This window comes from Eretmochelys imbricata, chromosome 18, assembly GCF_965152235.1.
Source record: "Eretmochelys imbricata isolate rEreImb1 chromosome 18, rEreImb1.hap1, whole genome shotgun sequence".
Lineage (NCBI taxonomy): Eukaryota > Metazoa > Chordata > Testudines > Cheloniidae > Eretmochelys > Eretmochelys imbricata.
In genome coordinates this window covers 17667941-17687181 of record NC_135589.1, presented here as the reverse complement: position 1 = coordinate 17687181, position 19241 = coordinate 17667941, and the positions used below count along the sequence as shown (strand labels likewise).

Below are 19241 nucleotides of genomic sequence, written 5' to 3'. Positions count from 1 at the left end.
ATTGACATGGCCAAAGTGCTTTGCAGGATCAGGCCCTAATATTACAAGGTTTTTGAAGCAGGGAATGTGTCTTTATCTGTGTAGTAAAGCATAATGTTTATCTATGGTGGAATATAAGTAGCCAAACTAATTTTCAATACAGTTTGTATTCCTTTACAGCACTAAGGTCCCAGTCCAGCAAGACATTTAAGTGTGAATAGTTCTGCTGAAGTCAGTGACACTACTCACATGCTTAACTTTAAACATGGGCTTAAATGCCTTGCTGGATAAGGGCTTGTGGCCAGAACACTTTTTCACTAATTCTGCACATGGGAAAATATGCCTAGATGTTTTTTAGGCACTGTTGTTGAGCTTCGCACTACTTGAGAAAAGAGTTTAAGAACTCTTTGCTTAGGGTGACCATCTCTCATATTTTTGGATTGTTGGAATCTTAATCTGTGGTTTAATTCACACTGCTAAAAGTACTATTGTAGAAGATGTTAAAATTTTATTGGCTGCCTTGGTATACCTTAGAGAGACAAGGAGGGTGAGGTAATATCTTTTATTGGACTAGTTTCTGTTGGTGAGAGAGACAAATTTCGAGCTTACATAGAGCTTCTTCTTAGACTGTGTCTAGATGACAGACCTTACAATGGCACAGCTATACTGATGCAGCTGCAACACTCTAAGGTCTCCCATGTAGCTGCTCTATGCCGACAGAAGGGAGCTCTCCCATTGGCATAATTAAAGCTACCGCTGCTTGTTGGAAGTGGTAGGTCAATGGGAGTGAGTCTCCCGCTGACATAGCACTGTCCACCCCTGCGCTGCTGTCAGTGAAATTTATGTTTGGTCAGGGGTGTGTTTTTTTTTTTTTTCCACACCCCTGACTGACAAAAATGCTTGTGTAGACGTAGCCTAAGTGATGTGATGAGAACAGGAGCAATAGCTGATTCTTGTCAACTTGACTCCATTTCCTGATTAGCAGGCATGTATTTGTAAAGGGAAAAGGTTTATTATGCTAGTTTAAATATAGTGTACACAGCAAATTAAAATATCTAAAGTAAAATCTTAATCTTTAATTTTATATTTTGAGACTGTGCTAAGTATTTAATTAGCATAGTGTACAGAATAAACGGTGATCATTTAAAAGAAATAAACTAAATTTTGCTATCACTTTCTTTTGAGCATTGATGGATTGCATGCTGGGTGAGTCTTTATGATCTAGATTTAAATATAAATTAATTTTTCATGTCTTTAATGTTCCTATTTTTGACTACCAATATCTGTGTTTAAACAAGGTATTGTTCCAACACAACCACTCTTTTCCAATTTAATCCCACCATGAAGGTCCTAATACTTATATTGATGTCACTTCCAGTGCAGTGGTAATGTCATCAACAGCATGATTTATGATTTTATCAAGGTCAAGCAGCAGGGGAAAGCATTTTTGTTAAGACTCAAGTGCATTATTGTGTTCAAAGCTCAAATTGATTTTTCATAGGCCATTGGGAGCACAGTTCCTCCCTATCGTAAAGTAGCAGCAGTCAATCCATATTTTCTGCTGCAGACCTGAGGTTTTGGTAATATTTCTAAGGCCATGTCTACACTGCAAAATTAAGCCCACCTAATTTATGTTGGCATACAGCTGCCACAGTAATTGCACCGCTTGTGCATGTCTGCACTTTGCTCCTTGTGTCAGCAGTGCCTGTCCTCACCAGGAGCATTTGTATTTATTGTAGAGTCCATGTGAGGCATTGTGGGATGGCTCCTGAAAGCCAGTAACGGTCAACGTAAGCGATGCAGTGTCTACACTGTCAACATGACTACATAAACATTGACTCTGTGCTGCTCGTGGAGGTGCAGTTATTAAGTTGGCATAGCAGGGCAGTTATGTTGGGAGGAGTGAAATGTAAGTGTAGACAATTCCATAGTTATGTCGATGTAAGCTGTCTTGCATCAACCTAACTTTAGTGTAGACCAGACTTAAGTGTGTTTAACCCACTGTCACCCCTTCGTTGAGGATGTAGTCAATGGATCTACATAGTTGTGAATCTATTGGCCATGTCCCTCCCTGCACCTCCTTCGGCCTATTCTATGCCCTCCATGTGCCCATAGATAGAACTTCAGTGGCATGATCCCTCAGAATCCTGCCATCCTTTTGTGGTGGAACTGCACCACTTTTTTTCAAGACTTGTTTAGCCTGTATTTGGGCTGGAGAATTGGAGTCACATAGCCAGAAGGATGTGAACCACAATTTGGGAAGGGGACACAGAAAGTGAAAAACTAACCAAATAGCTCATTGGGGTGGTTTTTTTCCTGCAAGGAATCTTCAGAGTGAGAGTTCTTTGTTTTTCGAAGCATGTAGCCCAATAATTCATCTGTTTTTTTTAAGGAATAGCGCTTTAAATTAGTTGATCTTCAGGGAGCATGTCTCAGCCCACATAGAGTTATAGTAGTATTGGATATATGTACATGGAAAAAGCAGATACAACTAAAAATAGCATGTGCCCAAAGAAGGAAATGGGGCATTCAGTTCTTATTGTTTGACTTTCCTATTCAGTTCTAAAAAATTGGAATTCATAATAGTAAGAGATATAAAAACATTTTACTTGTGTCCACAGAATAATTCTGAACTTTAAGTACTAAGAAGATGGATTTGTGTATTCAGATACTTAAGGCCCCATACATTGCACATTAGAAGGGACTATAACAGACCAAAAGTGAGATTTGGGGCTGACTATTGCAGGACGGGAGCACAACTGATATGACCAAGTTGGTAGGAGCCCCCCTCCATGAGCATTACAAGTTTGGGGTTCTGGAGGGAGCCAGAACTGTGGAGTGGCTTCTCTGGATAGCACGTGTTCTCTTGAAATCCTGTGGATTATATGGCACAAAACCCTGAAGTATCAGAGCTTCCTCCCACCTCAGTGGGGCTAGTAGCAGACAGGAACCAATGGTAGAGTGGCCACATTCAGAGCTTACGCTGAAAGGCAGCCTCTTCATGATGCCTTGATACAATTGCAAGCCCATGCCTTGCATCACTTCTGTGTCAGCTAGCATTCCTCCACCCCATGAGGCAGCAACCCTGGGCATTCCATGTCATGAAATGCACAAACTTTTTTACCCCTCCAAAGATTTTTCCACAGCAAGCGATGATATGAACCATGACTTGAGTTTAAAATGTCAGCTAGGAAATTGCAGCCGCAGTTTTTTTCAACGCTTGAGGGATGTTAGTTTTTATACTTTCGGATAGTGCTATCTTAAATGCTTACTTTGGAAAGTAAAGTTTTGGTCAGGAGGCCTTTTTTAGGAATAAATAGTCACGTTAAAAATAGTCAAGTTCTTTCTGTTGTGGTTAATATCACTTGCGCAGGTTGTTCTTGTAAGCCTCTAGGCTGAAACAGCATTGCTAATTCTGTGTTCAGCCTGAGGCCTCAGCTACACCAGGCATTTTTAGGAGATAAATGTTAGAGCAGCTCCATGGCAGGGGCACTAAGGAATGCATGTCTCAGGTGATGAATGACTTACTGCCATGTGATCCATACCTACTCAGGTCATATCTACACTACAGCAGCACAGCTACGGCACTGCAGCTGTGCCATTGTAACAGACACTTCCCATCTTGCTGGTTTTCTGCCAATGTTAGTTAATCCATCTCTCCAAGAGGTGGTAGCTAGGGCCATGGAAAAATTGTTCTGTGGACCTAGATGGGTCTACCCTGGGGGTTAGGTCATCCTACCTACAGCACTAAATTTTTCACAGCCCTGAGCTACGTAACTAGGTTGAACTAATTTTTAAGAGTGGACCAGGCCTCAGAGTGCACTTAGACAACATGGTGATTTTAAAACAAAAATAAATAGGACCCGGTCTAGTATTTCCCTCTCCTGCTGCCACCTGCAGAGTTGCACTAACGTTAACAGCTGTAGTGAAATGATAGATTTCCTAAAAGTTCAGTTCAGGCACAACCAGGGATAATGCTATGGCTTTATGTGCAATATCCCATATTTTGTTGTTCTAAGTAAAAATTCTGTCGTCTTAGGTGTCCTCTTCATTGCTGGAAGTTTGTAATGGAAGTAGCCCATTCTGTATGGTCCTCTGCTAATCTCTTTGTGGATGAATAGTCGCTTTGATCCACCCATATCAAAAATTCAGTCACCCTCACATACACATGCTGTAGAAACTCTTTCTGTGTTTTGTGTGATCTCTTTGATTATAAACTCATTGAGGCAGGAACTCTTATCTTCTGTGCTGTACAACAGCAAACACGGATAATGCTTAACAATAATACATTTTTATTCTAAATCTTCCTAAATTATTGTATTCCTTCTCTTCTGCAGTTCCTTTCACCCCACCTGATATTCAGCTTTATGTTCCTGTAACATCAATTATAAGTACTATAGGAAATGATGGCTTCAGTTTGCTATTAGTACTAATGGATCAGAAGTGAAAATTGACTTAATGGGTCATCAGAGCAGAAAAAGAGGTAGTAGCTTGATTCTTTAAAGTGCCATTGTCTCTTGCTACTGAGATGTAAGGTCGTCTTTGCAATGACGCAATGAGTGTGTCAATAAGGGGATGCTGAGTTGTAATTAATGAGTGTACTATCTCAAAAAATAAGAATACCAAAGTTTTATCTTTAACAAATTCCCTTTACACTGATTTGTGCAAGGGGAGGATGCAACAAACTTACCATACAAATTTGAACTTTGCTGAAGTATGAATCAATTCAAATATTCTGATATAGCTGCTGTATTCAGTTGTCGTACCTCAGTATTGAAGGCATCTCTTATTAGATCAGAGTGGTTGCTATACATACTATGTTTACTATGAACAGCTGGATAAAAGTATATAGTATGGCACATCTTTAATTTTCTGCTGCTTGCTAGTTTGTCCTATGATACTGTTGTCACATATCTATATAGGTTTGCTTTATTTGGAGTATATTACAGTGAAGGGTTAAAATAAGTAATTTCTTTGCTACTTGACCACACTTAGACAGAATTGCTTATCAGTTCAGAGAAGATTATGAAGCATGAGAGGTGATACAGTTTCCAGAATTTGGTAACCAAGGGCATGAAAATCCTTCTTTCTTAATGAAACCTCAAGAAAATTGCAAATTACATGTCTTTCAAGTTTGATGTAGTAGATGACTTGAGTATACCCTACATCGTTACCTGATATTCACAGGTCCGGTGATGAACGCTTATCCTAAAATAAAAGGAGTGCTTGTGGTGGCACCTTAGAGACTGACACATTTATTTGAGCATGAGCTTTCGTGAGCTACAGCTCACTTCATCGGATGCATTCCAATGAAGTGAGCTGTAGCTCACAAAAGCTTATGCTCAAATAAATGGGTTAGTCTCTTAGGTGCCACAAGTCCTCCTTTTCTTTTTGCGCGTACAGACTAACACGGCTGCTACTCTGAAACTTGTTCTAAAATGCCACTTAAAAACCTATAGTAAAGAGAAAAATAAACTTGATCACTCCAGTTTTTCTTATAGTTAAATTGGCATTGTGTAAACAATCATTACTTTTATAAAAATTGTATTTGTAACTGTGAATGAGGTTCATCAGGTTGGAGGTCTCATTCTTTCACGATTCACTGAACACTACTAGCCTAGTTGGGGAAACTAATGTATGAACAGAGAACCTTGAAGGTGTTTTAATATTTAAAAATCAAGTGGGATTTTTGCCTCTGAGTCTTGTCATTTAAAGACGTCTAGGAATCTTTGCAAAAACAATGTCCATACTTTAATTTGAGTAAGCCTTATTCATGCAAGTCAGCATGATAGTCAACTGAGGCTTAGTAGAAGCCCTTCACTAGAACAACATGAATATTGCAGGTCAGGAATATACTGTGTTGGCTGAACTGTGTGTGAGGAAACAAACAATGCTTTGTCCACAGTAAGCTTGGCTCCACTTATTTTCTCACTTTTACTACAGCAAAATCAACTCAAATTTAAGAGGTGTTTAAAAAAAAAAATCATACCCATTCCATAAGTTCTCAGCACATGAAAGGGTGGAGTAGTTTCCCTGAAACTAGGTCTTTTATGGAATTTGTGCTCTTGTGTGTGAAGTTTCAGAGGCAGGTAAAAAGTGATCAGTCTCTAGTGCTGACGATGCACATAACCACCAAAAAGTGCTCACTCTTCATCTTGGGAAGCTGTCCTATGTGAGCAGCTAATCTTAACTTTTGCTTTCTTATTCATGAGAATCTGATAGGAGAAAAATATCTCTGCAAGTGCTCCCATGAATGTAACGCATCACACCAGTTCTCAGATCATTCATGGTTCTGGGCTTCCCTTTTACTCTCCAGAAACAAAGAACAGATTAGTTTTGTCAGTCTTTCTTGTGTGACAGGGTTCAACCTCTTTGAACAGAACGGTATTACTTCTGTCTCTGGATAGTTTCTCGATTTCTGTCTGTTCTATAGAGCATATAAAGGGGAAAACTCTATATACTTTTGCAATTTTTTTTGCTCCCCTATTAATTGGCCTTTACCTCCTTCAGTGGGCAGTTTTTGGAGGTTTCAGCTCTTCAAGGAATGGATTTTTCTCTCCTTCAGCCACAGCTCCATTATTATAGAGAGAGGATTAAAATAGCAGCAGTCAGTCAAAAAGGAATTGAAATAGATGTTATAACTGGGCTATATTGATATAGGAGGGCCCTACAAGAGTCAGGATCTCAGACCTTGACCAGACTCTGTCTGAACATGGAATTGAAAAGTCTTCTTTGAAATGAGATTTCTAAAGAAGTGAATATTCTGGGAAATGAGTTTAGTTTAATCAGAATCCAATTTTAGAACGATTGTCTATGTAAACTTGTTAAATCAGCTCACACATTATCCACATTAACATATATCTGCTGTTTTTAAATTTGAGAAAGGCACCACCAACTTTCCATCCCAAGTAGGCTGACTTCTTTTAATTTTCTTTTCTGACACTCCATGAGTTTAGTCTCCCTGTACTTCTCAATAAGCAGCATTATGATTACAGGAACATCTGTAGAGAGTATTGGCATAAGGGCCCTGAGCTATTGAGAAGAAATGCTTTATTTTCCACCAGAAGCATCCTCAATATGTAACTATCTGAAGGCATTAAAGTTGTGCTCTATGCAAGCAGTAGCTTTATGGGCAAAAAGAGCATGCTGTCCAACAGAAGTGATCTCCTGGGCTGGAACTTCATCTTGTGTATTTTTGAATGTGTTTACGCAGTTAGCTACACTTGCAGCTATCAGCTGATGGAGCTTTTAGGAGGGTACTCCTCATTGTGGCTTCAGAAAATGCATCAATAGGACCATTCTGTCTGGATGAATGTTTGTTCAAATCACTGTTGGAGTCCCCAAAGACTGGATGATGTAGTCCCTTTGTTGTTAGTCCAACTTGTTAATTTTATCATGGGGTCAATATTAGGCAAGGGGAGAGGGAGTCTCTGAATCTGTGCTTTCTCTCAAGAACTGTGTAAGTTGATTGCAACACATCTAGGTTCTGCTGCCATTGGAAGTTGTACGCTTTTCAGTGTAGAATATAGTTTGGGTGAGATCTTATTTTGTTGCTTTTAGGTGTATGTAGAACACTCTTTTTTGTAGTATAATTTGGCTTGGTGCATAGGGTTCTAGTATTAGTCAAACCAGTTTCACATTACTAAAGGAACAAAGAAAAGGAGTACTTGTGGCACCTTAGAGACTAACCAATTTATTTGAGCATAAGCTTTCGTGAGCTACAGCTCACTTCATTGGATACATCAAATATACATTATCTCTTGAAGATCGCTTTTACAACCTCTTCAGTAAAAACCAACTGCGCTTTCACGAAACACTCGTAGCCTGTATTCTTCATTTCACTGGTTTAATGTGTTCAGTATTAGGGGCAATCAGGTAAGGAGATGAAAACTATGGTAGCAGCATAACCTGGTGTAAAATCTAATTCAGTGCATTGTCTGATGGAGGACACATAACTTAAGAAGGGCTCAGTCTTTCAGTAGCCTAGCAAAGATGTGTGTGAGCGCTCAATGCACGGAACATTTCAAAATGGTTGATGAAGTAGGTGTCTAAATGTGTTGAAACAACTTTTTGCTAGAACTACGTTTATCTTTGAAAACTGGTTACGAGGGGGTGTTATTGTAAGTATTTGCTAGGTTATGATGATGTCATTGGTTGCTCTGTCACAGCTGGAATTAGTTGTAAATTGCTTGGATCAACAACACAGACTGCTTCCACTCCTTTGATTTTAATGCATATTTTTTGTTTTTAGAAGAAAATACGCTGCTGTTGGAATTTCCTTTCTTTTAAGCTCTCCAAAACCATTAACTCATTGATTCAGCTGATCTAGTAATAAGAGATGACACAAATTCTAAACATATGTTGTCTCCATACTTTAAATTTTCTAAAAATTAAATTGCTTCTAATCTTCCCTTTGCATAGTTGTCAGACAACCATGCATCGGAAATTGCATGTTCATGTAGATTTCAGAGTAGCAGCCATGTTAGTCTGTATCCGCAAAAAGAACAGGAGGACTTGTGGCACCTTAGAGACTAACCAGTTTATTTGAGCATAAGCTTTCATGAGCTACAGGTCACTTCATCGGATGCAGATACTTTACTATATCATGAAACAAGGTTTAACTGGGGTGTATTATAATCATGTATCCTTTACAAGTTTACCCCCCTTTGCAGTCTTGCAGTTTTCAATCCACAGCGTATATTTTTTTCTCATTATCCCAGGTTTCCTAGTGGCTCTTATAATTTTTTGTTCTCTTTTTAAATGTGCTTTAAGCATTCTTGAAGCTAAAGGTCTTTTATTACAATTATAGAAAAAAAAACTGTGGAGTGGAGCAATTTTCTTTGCATCCATTGAAAATTGGGCCAGAGTTGTTACGGCCAAAATTGGTTCTTCCAGTCTTGACAAGGAATTACTAAGTGAACTGTTGTCTGGTGTTGTCTTGACAGACTGCTACAAGTTCAGTTGGTTCAGACTAGTTGAATCTAAGGTTGCAACTAACATGTTTTTTACCTGGAAACGTGGATTCTACTTTTCAGGTAAGGAGGTTAGATTTCCTCAAGTATGGTTAGATTTTCTTTGCTCTCCTTACTTGTCACTGCAGCTATGTTCTATTGTGTTGGATTTTTAGTATAACTTTCCCATGTGATCCTAAGGAAAAGGATTCCAGCCAGCCCTTCCCCCTCCCCCCCCCAAACTATTTTTGGTGTGATTGTTAATTGTGAGTAGCATAGGCCTACCTTTTTTTGGAGCTGGGAGACCACAATTGTAGTTTAACAAACAGGTTAATCATGAGTAGCAGTACAAACTACCTCTTAATCCATCTTCCCCTTGACACTGATGCGCTTCTAGCCTGACCTGGAGATGCCAGCTCTGGGAATGAGAGGGAGGTTCACATTTGTGCCGTTGGCCTCTCCTCTAGGACTGCAAAAAGAGTTGCAGTTAGTGCCATTTGTGATATTTTTGTAGTGTAGACAATTGTCTCCTGAGCTGGTCTGAATCGCAACTCACGGGTAGTGTTTTAAACAAACAATCTTGAGGAAAAAGACCCTATTTTCTGTACACTGAACCATCCAGTCTTCTCAAGTGTCACTGCAACCTACAATGACAACAACAGAATATCAACATCACAGTGAAGGTAGTCAAATCTCTGATTCCAGCTTCGTGTTTGAAACGCTGAACAGGTTTTCTGTGCCAAAATACCACTTGTCGCAACGCTTTTGGGTATATTTTAGAAGACACATGTGGCCTTTGAGCTCCTTTATTCATTATGATGATGGTTTAACTCATACCCTCAGTCCTGGTGCCCAGTTACTTCTAATGTCTACACCTCTGAATAAATTATATTCATTCATGTAAGGGTACTAGACTTCCCTTAGTCTTGTGTGAGGCATTAACTTACTGTCTCCTTAAAGGTGCCAGTTTTGGAGGTGGGTGGGTGACTGGGTTGAGGGAAGTGTTCCTAAAGGAAATTTCATGCAGAAGATGAAGGAATGAGCCAATTGCTAAATATGTATTGTATCTAGTCACCTAAAAACCATCCTCACAGAGGTCTCTTCTCAACAGTGGTAATCTACTTCTTTTCCAGGATCTATTTCTCCATGTATGTGCTATGAAGTTAGGTTTCTCCTAAAGAGGAATTGATACCTTTGGAAACCTAATTCATTCTTCATGTGTGTCTGAAATTGCAGTGTGTCAGCTAGATACATTCATGTAGAATGCTGAGTATTTTACATATAACTTCCATATAAAACCTTTAATTTCTAGTGTGGTTTTGCTTTTAATAGTTGTGCATTTCTTGTTTTGGTAACTGCATAAAGAAATTCCAGCTCTGAAATACTTTAAACCCTTTTATTTGTCTAAAATGATAGTGTAATATAACTTGCTTAACAAAATAACAGCCTTTGCATTCCATATGTACAGCTAGTGTTGCTATATGTTAGAGTTTAAGTAGAATAGATCCAAAATATGCTATTTTACAGCTGTGTTCCATCCACTCTTAACACTACTCAAATGTTTCTTCTCTTTGAAAAGTAAATCTTTATATTGATCTCAAGTAATCTTAGAAATCTAAAGAAAAACCAAGCCACACTAAGACATATTATTCTCTGGTTTTGTTAAGATGAAAATATATATATATATATATATATAATATATATATAAAGCAACAAAGACAAAAAGCTAACTTAGAGGCAGTATGTAATTGTGTGCAGCTTTAGGGTGTGGCTTTTCTTCATTCTGATTCCTTTCCAGTTTCCATTAGTAATCATGAACATTTTTCTTTCTCTGTTTCATGCAGGCTTCCCCAAGCTTATGAAAAAGGTAGGGAGATAATTGTATTATGTGAGCAAGGAACTTTAACTTTAAAGATTTTAAAAAATATATATTTAATAAAAAGAATTTTCTAGTCTTTTACTAATGTTTCTATTATGGTAATTTTGCCCAGTGGAGAGATGTATGATGGTGGTGGTCAAGTCTCTTGAGATAGCAGTAGTAATGCTTTTTGAGTAAGAATTTTAACACTACAGTAGCCTTATGAATTTAAATTTTATAAGTAGACTAAATTTAGTCATTGGCTTTTTAATATTTACATCCAGGTTTGTGTTGACAATGTGCACAGTTACGAGATACAATTATAAATGTTGGGAAGCAGTTAAGGAAGTAACCTTACACAGTCCATATTTATATTACTTCTATAAGTTGTGACAAAGCTCTGTCCTTGCCTCCGTGGGTCCCGCGTTTCCTGGCGGATTTCGCTAGCCTCAGAGGTTCACTGTAACCCTCCACGTAACCCTTCTCTCTCTCTAGAGACAAGGGTCACAGTCTGTTGAACCATTTTCATCATAAGCCAGTGAGGGAGATAAGGAGAAGTTATCCTTCCTTGCACAGTCTCTGTTGTCTCTCAATGTCAGTGATTAATCGGGGGCAAAGGTGGGGGGGGGAGCCTGGGCCCACCCTCTACTCCGGGCTCCAGCCCAGGGACCCTAATAGTATCAGCTATGGTAGCTGACCTTTTAGAAACATAACATGTACAATTCCCTGGGCTGCTTCCCCCACAGCAGCCCTCACTTCCTCTAGCTCCACTTCACCCTTACCTCAGGGCCTCCTTCCTTGTGCCTGATATAGTGTGTACTACTCAGCCTCTCCAACGGCACAACTTCCTCCCACAACTCCTGACATGCACCCCCACCTGACTGACTGGGAGGCTTTTAACTAGTTTGTCAGCCCCTGATTGGCTTCAGGTGTCCCAATCAACCTAGCCTTCTCCCTGCCTTCTGGAAAGTTCTTAATTGGCCCCAGGTGTCTTAATTGACCTGGAGCAGCTGCCATTTCACTTACCCTGGTACCAGGGATTTGTTTAGCCTGGAGCTAATATAGCTATCTCCCACTACTTTTCCATAGCCATCTGGTCTTGCCCCGTCACAAAGTATACAGTATATTTATATACTTTAAAAACAGTATTGATGCAACAGTTATATGATGATTAAAATCAGTCAGAAAATGCAAAAGGTGTTAATCCCAAATATTCTGGCAGTATGGGGGCCACCCAGTCTTTGGGGACAGCTTGGTGTCACTGTTGCTAGTAACGATGGAATGTGGTGGGTGTTTTGGGAAAGGCAGCTCTTCATGAGTGCCTCTGCAGGAGGAGATGTTATGCACCATCCCATGACAGATATTCCATTATGGGGGGAAAAGGCCAAAAATGCTCGCTAATCCTAATTTTCCAAAACTGCCTTGTTGCACCAGTCTAATCAACAGAGGACAAGATAAAGAGGGTTAACTAAGTTTTCTGTGTGCTAGGGAATGTTGGGATGAAGGAGGGCAAAATTGCGGTTCACAGTCCCAACCACTTTGTACTGCTCTGTAAACCCACTTTAATTAGCTAGTGTACTTTAGTTGTTTTGTGCTGCTACAGTGTGTACTAAAGCTGTGAGAAGGCACTGGTGAATCTAGATATACAAGTTAAAATTTTAAAAATGATTTGTTTGGCACCTTAACTCTGCTCTGTAGCAACAGCCTTGGGGACCACAAACACTAAAGTGCCGTAATCATAATCAAATCGCTATTGAATGGTGTCACGTGTGATATATTACCCCGTATTTACTGAGTTGCATTCACAACATTAACTGCATCGTAGTGTAGTTTTTGTTGGGGATTGAAACAGTTAAGTCACTGAAAAAGCAAAATGGATGAATGCCATCTTTGCTGTTTTTTTTGACTGGCAGCAGTTTCACGCAAGGCTATGTTAACAAGGCAGCAGCACATGAATAGTTTTATGTTGTGATGACTGACTTTATAACAGTAAAATATAGATGTTTATTTCAGGTAAATGAAGATGTAGGGTTTACAGAATACAGCCAAAATTGTGGGGAGAGACTAAAAGTAAGTCTTTCTTTTGGGGCCAGTAATATTTTCTTGTTTTATTGTAAGACACTTTTATAGGAAGATTTCACAGTATGTTTGTTTCAGAGGGAGTTTACAATGTCTTCTCATGAAAACTGTTCCATTATCAGCCCTTAGACCTGTCAGGCATGGCAGAGAATGTACAATGATAGAAAAGTCTTCAGCAAGGCCTGATTGACTTAATGATAAAACACAGCAATTAGTAGATGCCTGATTCTCCACTCCTCCCGCTCCCCATTACTGGTATCTCAAAAATAGATACAGGGATTTTGAAGATACAGACTTCAAAAAATTCACCTTCAGACAACAACCTCCATAGGAATCTTCAGCCTGAAGACTTGTAAAACTAGAAGTTATATTAGAATCCACTTTGTAGTTGTTATACATCAAATTACTACTGGTGACCCCTGTAAAAAATCTAATCACAGTGAAACTTGTATTGTAAAAAGTGAGGGTAATGAATAAAACTATGCACTATGCAAATCATTGTTCATTCAATTAGATATATTAAGCTTTAACTTATGTAGTAGTTTACTATTTCTTTTTGTACTCTACCTGCTTTATAAAAAACAAGAATAGAAATATAGCTAGTTAAGCACTTAATAAATCACATGTCTTGCACATAATGAAAGTTTACTAATACTCTATTTGATGTGTATTTCCATCTGGCTTTTGAAAAATTGTCTGCTAAGCAAAATATCTGCTTCAAGTTCAAGTCTGGCAATACTGTTATTAAAGGAAAAACAAGAAGCATATGGAGATGAATATATCTCATAGAAGGTGCCCAGCCACACTAACCTTTGTAAAACATCTCTCTGAATACAGCAGCATTTACAGTAACCAGAAATAGATGTGCAGTTTTGCTTTTCTAATAGGAGCAATGCTGCTTTGCAACCTTGGGTTCCCAAGTATTGAACTTTCAGACATCATTCTACAAGAATATCTTCAGTAATATGCTGTGAATTGAATAAAATGTTTCCAAGAAGGAAATGGCAAGTGGATGATGAAGATGGGGGAAGTGTTTGTATAAATTCAGTTTAATATCTTTAGACATTAAGTATTTGAAAACAAATAAACCATAGATGGCTAGCCTATTTAATGGACAGTTAAGACTCTTATAATGGAGATCTGTACTGAACAAGAGAATTCTGAAACAAAATTGGATGAGCTTGTTACATACTAATGCCCAAAGTGTCCTTCCAACTTACAGCTATTTCATAAAACTGTTAATGTTGAAAGCTGCGAACAAACCAACAATTTGGGAATTCTTGTATACACAGTGCAGTCCTACAGTTCGAAAAAAACAACTTTTTTCTTCAAGCAAGAAGGCCTATATATAAACTCCAGAAACTCTTCCTCCATTGATTTTGAAACTGAAGGGTGCTTAAATCAAGGAGAAGTTGAAGGATTGTGCAGCCGAAGAAGTCCTAAAAGGAATCTACAACTATGCGGGGGGGGACAGAGGAAAGAAAATTTAACACCTAGTGCAGTTAAAGAGAACAAAACCTATAAACATAAAAAGATAACCCAGATATCTTAGGAAGAATGTTCTTAAGGGGAATGGTCTGCACCTGTATGCTATAGAGCAGGGGTTCTCAAACTTCATTGCACCGCAACCCCTTCATTACTACATGACCCCAGGAGGGGGGACTGAAGCCTGAGCCCACTTGAGCTCTGCCATCCAAAGGGTTGCTAAAGCTTTGAGGCTTGGGCTTTGGCCCTGGCAGGTGGTGCTTCAGCCCCAGGTAGTAGGGCTCGGGCTTTGGCCCTGGACCTCAGCAAGTCTAAGCCAGCCCTGCTGATCCCATTAAAATGGGGTCCCAACCCACAGCTTGAGAACTGCTGCTATAGAATTCACTCTGAGCAGTTAGCTAGGAAAATACTTGGTTCTTACATTGCTTTTTCTTCCATAGCTCTCAAGTAGTGTGAACAGTAACACTCTGGATTTCATCATTAATGGTAAAGCCAGTGAACCCCAGTCAAGTTGTCAGCTGTATCCTATTAATGTGGCCAGTGTACTCATTCAGTCCAATGGTGGAGAGAAGTCACGTGCACCTTCATCCAGACTGATTCAGTGGATGTAGCCAAGATAGTCTGTATATAAACTAAAAAGAAAAGGAGTACTTGTGGCACCTTAGAGACTAACCAATTTATTTGAGCATGAGCTTTCGTGAGCTACAGCTCACTTCCGCTGTAGCTCACGAAAGCTCATGCTCAAATAAATTGGTTAGTCTCTAAGGTGCCACAAGTACTCCTTTTTGCGAATACAGACTAACACGGCTGTTACTCTGAAACCTGTATATAAACTGTGTCCCTCAAGAACTGTGTAGTTCACAACATTTTCAATAAATAATAATCCAAGGCTTGAACCACACTCTAGGAGGTTGACATACTACGTTCTAGCTTAGCTGAATATTCTTACCAGAAAACTTCATTACATTTACAACTTAATGCAGCTGTTAATTCTAATGTAGCACTGTGACTAGGCAATCAGTAACTCTTCAGATTATTGCTTTCTGATGAGTGACAATAGAATTTGAAAGTTCTTTTGACTTTCGTTCTCTTTGGAAATGATGCCACATACTAGTGACCAGCAGGGTAGATGATAAGAAATTATTGTAGCAAAGAACCTGTTAATTTGGATTTGTCAACTTGAAGATGATGTATCTCTAGTATGTGATTATATGTAATGTTACAAATGAATGTGACTACTTAGATAATTAAACATGAGCATCAACAATAAAGCCTTCAGTCTCTGTGCAGTTTCCATGGAAGATGTAGGACACAGCCCTTTCAAATTTTTAGTTTGTGCCATGAAACGAAGTAGAACAGGCATATTAGCAGATTTCAGTTAAAAATGGACATTTTACCTTAACAGCAACAATCATAGGTGTTGTAACTGGGAGGGGCGTATTGCAACGGCTGTCGCACCTTCTGGTTTGAAGTAATAATAATAACACAAATTTATGGTTTCTTCCTTCAGCACAATTGTTCCAGCAACAATAATATTTTTCTATCTATCTGTAAGTTGAAATGTGTGGTGGTAGAGGGGTCTTTTCCCAGCAGAATCATCCCCAACTGTTAGTGCTTTTTGCATATAAGTAAGTTAACCAGGTAACTGAAGCTGTCACTTAAAAAATCAGTGTAGGGACACTGGTGCGAAAGGCTGTTTGGACACTTGGTTTAAACAAGGCTTAGTTTGGTTTAGTGTATGTTGATTCAGAGGATGTTTAAGGAAAACCGAAATAAGCCATTTTTAAACTAAAATAAATTGTCTACACAGCATTTTGGAGCGAGCCTCCCAGCCCTGGTAGACAGACTAAGGCTTGCGCTAGTGTTCTAAAAATAGCTGTGTAGGCAGCGCTTTGCATTTGGGGCTCAGGCTGGAGCTTGGGCTCTGAAATCCATCTGTATGACTAGGCCTCAGAATCTGAACTCCAGCCCGAGCAACTTCAAAGCACTGTACATACAGCTATTCTTAGGGTACTAGCATGAGCCTGTCAACCTGAGCTGGGAGCTTCACTCCAAAATGTTGTGTAGACATACCCATTGAAGTTTGCACTGGTTTAAATCTCTTTAGAAACAGACTTAAGTCAAACTGGTGAACCTTTCCTGTTTAGACAAGGCCTTACTGTCATATTCTGTAAATTGCATGGCTGGACTCTGGTCTGTGATGATTCACTCCTGGCATTGTTTTATTTGTGATCCTTAGCGTTTCCTAGTAGAAAATATCAAAGTTCTCTTCACTAGTTTTTCAAAAGTAGTACACTTTATATTTTTCTTTAAATAATAAAAATTACCCAGATTTACTGAGCAAGAGCTGCCAGTTCAAGCTGTCCATGACTTTCTGGCTTTCAGTCAATTAATTCTTCTTAACAGTGGTATTTTTTTACCCATCTACAGATTTCTAATATGTAATATTTAAATGATCATGTTTTGGTTTTTAATCTTATTTTTGGGTTCAGAACTGGCAGGCCAGTTTTATCACCACAAGTAACCGTGTTGGGAAACTTAAAATACTCCAGAAGCCAAAATGTTACTTCAAGAATGTAAATTCAGGGGCTGAGAGCTATTAGTAAGTGAGGTTGGAGGTTTCATATTGGTTTATTAATATTAGTTACTTAGTAAATATATTATAATTGTTCTACAGCAATTGGTATGACAGCTTTGCAGTAATACAGCTCCTAAAAGTTGCTCCAAGCCTTTTAACAGCAAGGATTACGCCTTTAATTGTTTTTATTTATGCAGCACCATGAAAGGTATTTATAGTAATTTCTGTGGAGTTCATAGTAGGTGACAGACATTGATTGAATGACATCTGTAACCCATTACATCAACACACGTAGAAGACAGGAAAGGTGTCAAACAGTTTGTGGCAAAGCTGGGAAAAGAACCCAGACATCCTGATTCCTATTCCTGTACTTTAACCACAAGACCACCCTTCCTTTAATTAAATGGTGCTTTATGAAAACAGGTAACCATCAAAGGGGGGAAATAACACCAGTTTGGGGTTTTAGAATCAAGTGTTCAAACACATAGTAAACGTGTGGGGGCAGGGGGGAGGGAAAGAAATTCTTGTTAGATTCACCTTGTAATGTGAGGACCATTCCACACACCTTGTATTATCAGTTAAGGGGTGAAAGAGCTCAAATCACATATGAGACTTCCAATCCTGCATCAAAACTAGGGAAGACCAGACGTGACATTCCTAATACTTATAAGATAACAAGCAAGCAAAAAAACGTGTTTTGCACAGTTAAAACCTTTCAAGCCTTGTATGTACAGCAGAACCTCAGTTACGAACACGTTTGGAATTGATGTTGTTCATAACTGAAATGTTCCTAACTCTGAACAAAACGTTATGGTGATTTTTGTTTTTCAAAAGTTTACAACTTAACATTGACTTAATACAGTTTTGAAACTTTACTATTCAGAAGAAAAACACTCCTTTTAACCATCTTCTGCATAGTGTGGTGATCTGACACAAAAGCTGTTTTCTCCCCTGAAAAAAGGGGGAAGCTCTGGCATGAACTTCGTTGACTTAAATTATTTTCTCTGTGAAGGGAAGAGGACCAACTGAAGGTATCAGATGTTAGCTCAATTTGTTCAGCCTTTGCTAGCCTGCAAGATGCTTCAACTGGCAGTGCATTATTTCAGGCAAAAGTGAGATTTAAACGTCTCTCTTACTAACAGAAGTTAGCACTCTTCCATTTAGTATTGTGAAAACCTAAAATGTGTTTAGTGATAAGTTCGTAATAAGATTGCGGAAGTGACCAACTGGCATGTCCTTCAACTCTACACTCTACATTTCTTAATTTATCTTTTCTAAGTTTTGCTTTTGTCAGACGTTCTGCTCTGTACCCTGCTAAAGAAGAAAAACAAATAAAGCAGCACTAATCTAATGTACTTGAACCCTGCCCACCAGAGCTGTCACAAGCGAGTTTGGTTTTAGTATCCCCACATCAACACTAATGAAAATCTTTGTGGCTGAATTTCTGTATATTACTATTAAAGTTGCCTTAATAGTGGAAAAACAGTTAACTGAAACAGGTATATTTGTGTGTGTGTTTTGCATACTTGTTCTGCCACATTGGAATTGATTTTTGATCAGGTTATTTTATGTGGACTCCTAGAACATAGCTTAGGAATACTTCTTTTTTATGTGGTACCCTACATAATTGCTATGTAAAACTTCACTTTTGTTTAAGTTTCACAGGGTTGGTTAAATTAGCTGAGTCATGGTTAGCTGGTACATTAAAGCAAGATTTACTGGATATGTATGAGATGAAAGTAAAAACTTTACTCAAGGTATGATTATTCCTTTAGTGAAAATTAATAAACACAAAACTGGAATGTATGTACGCTTTCATTTGGAGAATTCTTGTTCATACAGCTGCTGCAAAATCTTTTTGTGGAACAGATAAAGCTGTTGAAGATGTTACTCCTTCAGAACTATCCATTTGAGTTTTGATTTGAAGTAGGCATTCTCATTACAGAGGTTTCATTTCAACAGATTGTGTGCAGCATCTGTATATATATGTTCTACAAACAGTGAGTTTGCCAGACACATATATGGTCATGCACCTACACAGCTATGATATGTTACAATGCAATCCAAATGCAGGTAAAAGCACACAGTTTCACAGAAGAGGTGGTGTCAAGACTTTGGAAGAGCTTGCTGAATAGTAAGAAGCTGTTCAAGCACATGGAGCAGCATAAACATTTTTTTCTCTAAATGTTTGTGTTTTGAAGAGAATCTGAGAAGTAGACAGTTCTATATAGAATTAATATTGAATTATAATAGATTAGCTGTATGTATATTGGACAAGCAAACTTTTTTTATATTCTATTTGGTGTCTTGA

At 38.6% G+C, this 19241-nt stretch overlaps 1 protein-coding gene across 3 annotated transcripts in view; it reads left to right on the top strand.

Moving 5' to 3' along the window:
- GNB1 (G protein subunit beta 1) overlaps positions 1-19241 on the top strand; it is an 83133-nt gene that overhangs the window by 13347 nt on the left and 50545 nt on the right. The gene's annotated exons all lie outside the window — the stretch shown is intronic.